General features: G+C 40.8%; 1 long non-coding RNA gene across 1 annotated transcript in view; it reads right to left on the reverse strand.

Moving 5' to 3' along the window:
• The window catches only part of LOC106532272 (uncharacterized), a 21,691-nt gene extending 14,042 nt beyond the window's left edge, over positions 1-7,649 (reverse strand). The window contains exons 1-2 of the long non-coding RNA XR_001312047.1: positions 7,497-7,649; positions 228-337 (exon numbers count right to left, since the gene is read on the reverse strand). This is a non-coding gene — a long non-coding RNA (uncharacterized LOC106532272). The remainder of the gene's footprint in view (positions 1-227; positions 338-7,496) is intronic.
• Between the last annotated feature and the right edge of the window lie 1,500 nt (positions 7,650-9,149).

Below are 9,149 nucleotides of genomic sequence, written 5' to 3' on the forward strand. Positions count from 1 at the left end.
AACAAATACGCACAAAAACATCAAAATTAGCATAGAAACAGTACTATATAACATTTTAGACACATTCTAGACAGTTTATCAGCTAAAAAAAAGTTAATTTGGGGGTAAGTTACTCTTTAAAGGAATCTGTTTTAGCTACACATTGAGGCAGTACTTTCCAAAGCCCCTGCCTTGACTGACAGTTCTGCCATTTGCTCAATTCATCCACATCTCACACCTCCCCTCACCTTGTGCTTCCTTCCCTGCTGCAGTTAGAGCGGCGCAGAGAGGTGTTCATCATCAAGCTTTCGTGCTGATCAAACGGGTGCCACAGGCTATTGTGAAAGCCTGTGATATCCTGGGGAGATTGGCAGAGAACACTTCAGGAAGTGGTTTTCTTGGTGAAGGAGGAGGCAGACTGCAGGTAAAAGAAAGTCAAACACAAGGACAGGAACAAAGAAGAGCTGTGGAAGTGCTGGTTTTAAACAGTCAGAACCAAATCCCAGCGAGTAATGAGAAGCTGAAGCACGATCTCTCCTGTCTGATTACCTGCAGGTTTATCTTGAAACTAATGTACCACGACACATACAGATTTGCTTTCCTGTTCTCATCTGGTCCAAAATGGTTAGAGTCAGAATATATTTTATCTCATTACCCGACAGTAACTTGCTGTATGTTGCCTTCACAGAAAAGAAGTTAAAAGCAGCTTAAAGATAAAGTCCATGTTTTCTTCCTCCCCTAAGTTCCAAGAACTGGTAACATATTATTCAATATTATCCATTAAAGCTTAACTTGGGATTTTATTCAGATTAAACCCAAGAGAAACATATCCGACATGTAGAGCCTTAAATGCTTCATTTTTTTTCTCAGCCTTGTAGCTATTGGTTTGTGAACCTTTTTTTTGTAACAGACAGAAGTGGGAGCTCAGTATGGAGCAAAGTGAAAAAGATAAAAGGTGGTAGGAGGGGGTGGAGGAGGGGAAACAAACTCTGGAAGGAGGGGGTGGAGGAGGGGAAACAAACTCTGGAACAATCAATTTTCCAGCCCAGAGTTTTTAAGATTCGGTGACAAGAGTAGAAGAGAGGAAAACTCTCCGAGGGGCTGGTTTACTCAGTCTCTCCTGCAGGTAATAAATAGAGGCAGCCGCTGAACAGCTGAGTAAATACAGTGTGCAAAGCAGGCTGAGGCTCAAAGGCAACAAGACGTGGAGGGAGAGGGAGGCTGATTGGAAGAAAGGTGTGAGAAACAGTCATGGAGGAGAAATTCTGGTGCAAAAAAAACACAAACAAAATAAAGGTTGTCCTGGGGAGTGAAAGGCTGGTGGAAAGCAGCGTGAAAAAGGAAACTCATGGAAGATGAGAAAGAGAAGAAAAAGGAAACAAAAAGTAACCAYAAGAACGATGAGTTCAGTTGACACAATAGCAAAGATTTAAAGTGCAGAGAAGAAACATTGATGATTGATTATTAACTTAGAGAAAAAAATGAAAAAGATGTGATTTTAAAAATTTTACTGTTACAGGCTGAATGAAAGTGTCACACAAACATTTAGTCTAAAATGCCTCTTTAGTCAGGTGGAATGACCTGAACGTGTCCGGGTGTACAAATGAACTACTTTTTTTGTTTTGTTTTTAAAGGCCCTAAACAACCATGTTAAAGGGTAAAGGTTATAAGACCATCCCCAAGCAGCTTGATGTTCCTGTGACTACAGCTGCAAATATTATTTATAAATTTAAGATCCATGGGACTGTAGCCAACCTCCCTGGACATGGCCGCAGGAAGAAAATTGATGACAAATCAAAGAGACGGATAATAKGAATGGTAACAAAAGGGCCCAGGAAAAACTTCTAAAGATATTAAATGTTAACTTCAAGCTCAAGGAACATCAGTGTTAGATCGCACCATCAGTTGTTGTTTGAGCCAAAGTGGACTTAATGGGAGACAACCAAGGAGGACCCCATTGTTGAAAACAAATTAGCCAAACTACATGTTGACAAGCCACAAAGCTTATGGGAGAATGTCCTCTGGACAGATGAGACAAAAATGGAACTTTTTGTCAAGGTACATCAGCTCTATGTTCACAGACTGAAAAATGAAGCATGAAGAAATGAACACRGTCTAATTTTGTCAGATTCTAGTTACCATTGTGAGGTTATTTCATTAAAAGAGGGGTACCAACAATTTTGTCCACGTGTATATATACATACATATATTAAAATATAAAGAGTTTGCCATCTTCTTACTTTTTGATAGAGAAAATTTTATTCTAAAACTGAATGACCTATTCTGTACCTTTTAAAAAGATTTGTAGTGAGGTTCTAAAGAAAACTTATAAAAAATCAATTTTACCTGTTGCAGAGGGCTTTATAAAGAGCCACAGTTTGGAGAAACAAAACTGTGTATGATGGGACTGAGGAGCTAATGGCTAAAACCAGTGTCTTAAACACTCCAGTAAATCCTGATTAACTTCKTGTTCCATGTTTATTTACATAGAATTCTGCAGTTTTTTTTGCAAGGAGTTTTATATAATTTCTCCACAATTTTCAGTTTAATCACAAATTTGTAAAATAGTCCTCACATGAACTGCTACGACTGTTTTTATAAAGACTGACGTTATTTTAGACCTCTGCAAGATAGCACCCTAGGACTTGAAAAGAAAACGCAAGTAAAGAAAACGCAATGGATGTTGTTTTAGGACACCAGCAATCTGCTTTGATCTCAGCTACATTTTGAGTTAGCGCTGTCAGGCAAAAARTATTTCTCCAAACTYAAGTTGTTTCAAAASCCATCTAAAACAGGTAATTTATTAGTTGTTCATAACTTTTTTCCATAGAACACAACTATAAAATGGCTGTTGCCTTACTTAGGTGTGGGAGGAGCGCTGTCCCTCTGTGTCCCTATGTAGTATTCATTACTGTTTCTATAGAACTTTTTGCAACCCAACTATTTTTGATAAGACATCTGGTCTGCTAAAAACTTTCCTCCATGAGCCTGCAGTGTCTCAGCAACAGAGCAAAGGGACAAAGCTGCTGTAATTACTGACATAAGCAATCCAGATGGATGCCTCAGCTTAGCAAAGCAGACTCCAGTCTCAGAGGAGCATTTGCTGTAGTTGCCCTTCTTGCAAGCACAATTTGGAAGCACATGCTAATCTCGGTTAGTGTTTGGAAGCTCCTTAGCAGAGGCTGGGCTGTCTACAGGGTGCCTGACACGCCAGCCTGTTCCTTATCGTTACATTAAACATTCGTCCTGATGCCAAGGCCGCATTGTGCACTGAAGAGATAGAAGTATTGCTTATACAGTGACCTTGTTCAAACCAGGGTCCCTGTTGACTTGATGTTGTTTGCAAAAAAAAAAGGTAAGAGCTGGTGATTACAGGCAGTTCTGTAAAGTGAGCTGAGAAGGACGTCTGTGTTTAAGGACAGTACGGGAAGGACATTTTAGTTTATAACAAAGGGTAGGTGTTTAGCTTATAACTGATTCATTTTTTTAWTTTATAAACATCTAAAACAAGTAAAAATCTAACTGGTAACAACTTCATTCTTTTACAAATTGCTTTTGATCCTGCAAGAGTTAAAAGCAAATATTATTTTACATTTAGCTTTTTGGTACATGTCTAAATTAGCACTTTGATAAGCAACCTAAACTCAAACATGACAAAAAATAATTAAAAATCACAAATGCATAAAACGAAAGTTACGACTGTAACTATGGTTCTATGAATCCTGGATGACCGCCAGAGGCGGTGCTTAAAGCTCTGAATGATCATTCTTGCGCATGGGCAGATCGAGTATCTTATGCCAACAAGGTCATGTGAGACCCCCTGTGACACCGGTGAGCCTATATAGTCACGTGACATGGTAGCTCAGTCCCTTACTCCTCACGAAAACACAATGATTCCAAGGGACCAAGCACTCTGGCAGTCATCCAGGATTCATAGAACCACAGTTACAGTCGTAACTTTTGTTCTATTTCATCCCTACTGACCGCCAGAGGTGGTGCTTAAAGCACTGGATGACGATTACCAACAGAGTCCTGAGAAATCACACACACAAGAGAGTTAGGGGAAAAAAGAAAACAGCAGCTATGCCCACCTTACTGAGACGAGGATTGGTGCTGCGACAGGATTCCCTCCGATGGGTGGAAGGCAGCCAGGTTTGTCCTGTGTATTTGGGGACGTCCAGGAAGCTGGTGCACATATGGCCTCCAGTGTGACCCCACTTATAGCAGCCCATGATGTGCTAATACCCCTTGTAGAATGACACCGTACCCTTGCTGGTGGTTGGTGGCCTTGTAGGGTATATGCCCGCTCCACTACATACACAATCCAGCATGCAAGGTGCTGCTTTGAAAGGGACTGCCCTTTGCGAGGCCCCGCGTAGCTAACAAAGTGGTTCTCAGACTGTCGCAAAGAAGCTGCCTGTTTGATGTATTACTCCAGCGTTCGAACCGGGCAAAGAGGTTCAGCAGCACTGTCTGCTTCAAAACAGGCAAGCTGGAGAGGCCAAAGATGGCTCATAGATTAAGCCATCTTAGAGAAGAATGCTGCATTAGGCAAGAGGGTGACACCCGAGCCAGTGGAGTTCCATCGGCAACAAGACTCATGAGTAGATAATGCGTGCACCTCACCCACYCATTTAGCCTATGGCTAAAAGAAAAGCAATTTTTTCAATTTTTTTTTGGGGGGGGGGGGGCACCGATTGGTGGGCCTGACGGATAGAGCTTCATCAGAGCTAAACAACAAAAGAAATCTGAAGCTTCTATGTTTAACAGTTTTTGAGTTATAAGCATTTTCACATGTCCACACACCCCCTCTTTGAAAGGAGCCCCCTCCTCACATATGGGGTCTATCGTAAAACTGTTGGCTGGCGCAGTGTAGGTCGGACTCATCTACAGTCCTGCCAAATTTCATGTTGATTGGTGAAGCCGTTTTTGTGCTACGGTTGACCAAAAATCACTGAAAAAAAACCCCAAACTAAATAAACAGTACGAAAACAATATGACTCCCACTTATGCTTTGCATGCGGGGGTCATAATAAAGGCGAGCCTAACAGGCTGTAACAATGTAAGCAAAATATACACGGCTGCAATATACAAAAGAATTAAGCACAACTACGGCTGCAATAAACTTAAGGCAGACCGCACGGGAACAATTCAAACTTTTGGAGCCCAAACTTCGGGTCCACAGTAATTAAAGAAGTCTGTACGACTAGCAAACATGCTACCGCCGGATTTAAAAAGGGTAAATAAACAACAATTTACCAGTCGGCGGTAAAAAACAGCTGTATATAAGTGTAGATTACCTTGCGCAGCCTCTGGAGGGCAAGACAATCAAGCAGCTCCAACCTTAGACACGAGGCTACCAGCATCAAGCAAACAAATCAAGGTCTTACCACCTGTTTAACCTGCATGTGAGAAGATGAAAAGGGACTGAGCTATCATGTCACGTGACTATATAGGCTCACCGGTGTCACCGGGGGTCTCACGTGACCTTGTTGGCATAATACTCGAACTGCGCATGTGCAAGAATTATCATTCAGTGCTTTAAGCACCACTTCTGGCGGTCATTAGGGATGAAATAGAACACCTAAATGCAACAACTTAAAACATGCTTGCTCTAATTTGGGGTTTTCCTCTAAAATGTTCCTGTTTCAGTACTGGGAGGAGCTCAGGATCAGGGGTCAGATTTATAAAGGATTGCATGGAAACCATACTAAAAATGAACGTACGGCCAAAAGGTGAAAATAGCGTATGCAAAAAAAWWTTTTTTTTTCAGATTTATAAAACCGTGCGTARGCATGTTTCTGCACACCTTTCCTTTATAGATCACAGCTGCACCTCAGAGTTTGCGCACAAGTTCCCGCCTCAGGTTCTACCCTCTACACGCCCACACTCAACCACAAAACCATAAACAGTCAACGCAAAGTACCTCATGAATGTTAAGACGTATTTAAATCAGTCAGCTGATCAATGCCAACAAAAGTGATTGGTTCAGACGCTCCGTCGTGAGTCTGGAGGATGACAGGTGCTGACTGACAGCTGCTCACGTGAACAGAATGTAATTTACACAGCTTTTCCCTCATTTTGCAGGTTTACAGACGTTTAGAGTAATCTAGTGATTTTTATCAAAAACACAGCTTCAAATTAATTTTCTCTCAGAGCCTGCAGGACGATAAAAACAAATAAAATTTAAAAAGTCAGATAAAGTTAGAAATAAGTTCACCACTCTTCTCCCCCGTTCTCCCCCTCCTACCTGCTGTTATCTGCAGCTGACCCGCTCCTCACCCCCTCACACATCCCACAGCCCTGCACATGCTTAAAAAATACAGACTTTAAAAAGTGAACTTTTATAACATCCACACTGGCGAAGGTGGACGTACCCTGCGTGTACCCAAAGCCTGACTTTTGCTGTCATGCTGTTGAAATGTCTCTTGTCGGGGAGGGGTCTGTGGGTCAGGGTCGTGAGGAGGAAGGAGATGAATGGAGATGCGTGAACTTTAAGAATTGTTTTTTTTTTATTTCAAAAGGCCCTTATGGCTCACAGCAGAAGCATAAATAATACCATTAAGAAAGCTTATGATAAAGTTGAATAAAACTCTAAGTCTGATTGTGAAGTGAAATGAAATATCTGACAGTGATCATTTTACGGTGTGGCTCTAATTCCTCACTTCACCATCTGTGTCGCAGTTTCKCGTCTRCAAAATGAGCGTACGCATGGGTCAGAGCTGGCSTGAGGCACCGCACATTGTCACGTCAAGTTTGGATTTTGTAAATCACAACCTTTGCATGAAAAGTTGCACACGCAAGTTTCTGGGTTCGTTTTGTGCGTACGCAAGCATTATAAATCCAACCCCAGCTGCTTTTCCATTAATACACTAATTCTAAGTGTTTTGTAATTATTTCAAGCAGGCATGCATGAAATGGTTGTCAGAACGGAGAACAAAGACTGAGCTTTTTTTAAACTCTTATTATGCATTTTGACCAGTCGCACCCATGGCACCAAGAAACCAATCACGTGTGCAGCGAGTGTAATGTAAAAAAAAAAAATCCATGGTGCTTTTTTCTATTAACTGTAGACAGGTGGAAACAGGTGGGATCCAGTTGGACTCACAGGAGCGGTCAGTGATAAATATCTACAAGCACTGCCATTTAGTCCTGGTAAAATAACAAAAAAACCAGCAGCCTTGCTCCAAACAGGACAGTACTGGGGTCTGTGCAGTCATTACTGAGTGTTCGGCTCTGACATATCTCGGCCTTGCTGTAATTTTAGGAGTTTAATCGATTGTAATTGGGCGTTTTTTGAAGACGTGTCACTGCTGTGGCAGTTTGAGATTTAAAAACCTTGGTTGGGACTATCGCACTAAAGCAGTTTAGTAGTTACTTGGATCACTGACCCACCTCTCAACCCAGCGAGTTGTTTGGTTCAGCGACTCCTGCAAATTTGTTGGATCAACTACACCTACATGTAAAAAGTCACATTTGAAAGCATTGTCATAGCGTGGGGTTTTTTTTGCACTTACCTTTAGGTTTTCCTTGTGTTTTGATCTTTTTCCTGTCTGTGTTCTCCTCTATTGAGGTGAGCTCCATACCTGCTCTTAGTTTASTTCCTCAGGTGTTCCCACTTGCCTTTGATTAGTTCCTCAGCCTTAGGTTTATGTTCAGATCCCTTCTTCAGTATAGCTGCACAGTTGTGAGTAGATGTCAGTGTTGATGTTGTGGAAATATTTGACAAGAAACAGAAATGCGTGATCCAACGAATAAAGGCACCTCGTAGGATGGTCATCTGAGTTTGTTTATTGGATTAAGCAAGATGACACTAGTTAAGAGTCATCAGGCTGTCTGTAAAGATCTGAGCTAACAGTTACAAAGCCTCCTATTTGTTTAACAAACATCATTATGTCATCTTAATAAAGCAAGATTTCATCCTAAGGGCCTAGCTGGGTCAAGGGAAAACTCAGAGATAAATTCAAACGAGTAAATCTTGTTCTGGCTATAGCCATTCTATCCACCGACAAACAGGGTGCCATGAAAAACTGGGTCATTAAAGTATGTCATAGAATTACTGGCTTAAAACAAAAAGTATTTTTTTCCATTATATTTATCTTTTCCTCTTCACATTAGAAACCTGGTGTGTTTTCAGTATGATGTCTTCCGCCTCCCCTGAGAGGTCTGTGGTTTTTTTTTTTATTGTTTGTTTTATGTTAATAGAGATTCTTTTCTTTTGTACTCCTTGTGTGTGGATCTCCATTTCTGGTTCTTCTCRCGAGAAGTAAATGTGACAACCACTTTGGAAGAAAAGTCAATGCTGCATAGTAGGTTTTAGATTTCTAGGTTGCTCAAACCATTTATCTTATCAGTCCAAAGTGTGTACACGTTCCTTAAGAGTGTCCCTTATTGCTAAGATGAAGGTGAAGCTGAGTCTCATTTTGAGAACCGGATCTTCTGTTATGCCACGTGTTTTTGTAGTTGCTTAAGTTAAGTCTGAACACTTGTCAGTGCATTGAAACTTGTTGTACACAACATTCAGCTTTTGTTCAGGTGTTTTTTCTTTTGCAGTGCAAAAAGGCCATAATTGTTACCATTCTAATAGGTATACATCCAAAAAAGTCCTCCAATGGATTTTTTAATATCCATCTTTCAGGGCAGACATCTTTAGTGTAGGACAAAATTTTCAGAAGTTGGCATAAGTTGTCTAAAATGTCCCAGAGTTACAGGATATTTAGCAATGCTTTGGTAATAAAAAGGCAAATAAAAATGTGTCAACGCGACCCTTAAATTGTAACTTACCCCAAAATTAACTTTTTTTTAAACAAATAAACTGCCCAAATTCTGTCTTAAGTGTAATACCTTGCTATTTTTGACCTAAATTTAACATTTTCGTCTAAAATAGTTTAAATCGTCGATATTTGGTCAAAAACGGCTTGGTACTGCCATCTAGGGGTTTAAAAAATACTTCCACGTTTGAAGTCCCTCGTGACGTGTGGTACAGCGTGACGTGTCACAGTACAGTGCTCATATAAAAGGCTCTCTCTAGAGACACGCCCTGCAGAGATTCAAGAGTTAGCCATAGCATTGTTGATGGTTGCTGTGGTAGAAGCTGCCTTTTCCTCACCCACAGTGAAAACATGAAGTCTATCAGTCATAAAACAAACTGAATTAACTTACACATCCTC

This window comes from Austrofundulus limnaeus, unplaced genomic scaffold (genome assembly GCF_001266775.1).
Source record: "Austrofundulus limnaeus strain Quisiro unplaced genomic scaffold, Austrofundulus_limnaeus-1.0 Scaffold5, whole genome shotgun sequence".
NCBI lineage: Eukaryota > Metazoa > Chordata > Actinopteri > Cyprinodontiformes > Rivulidae > Austrofundulus > Austrofundulus limnaeus.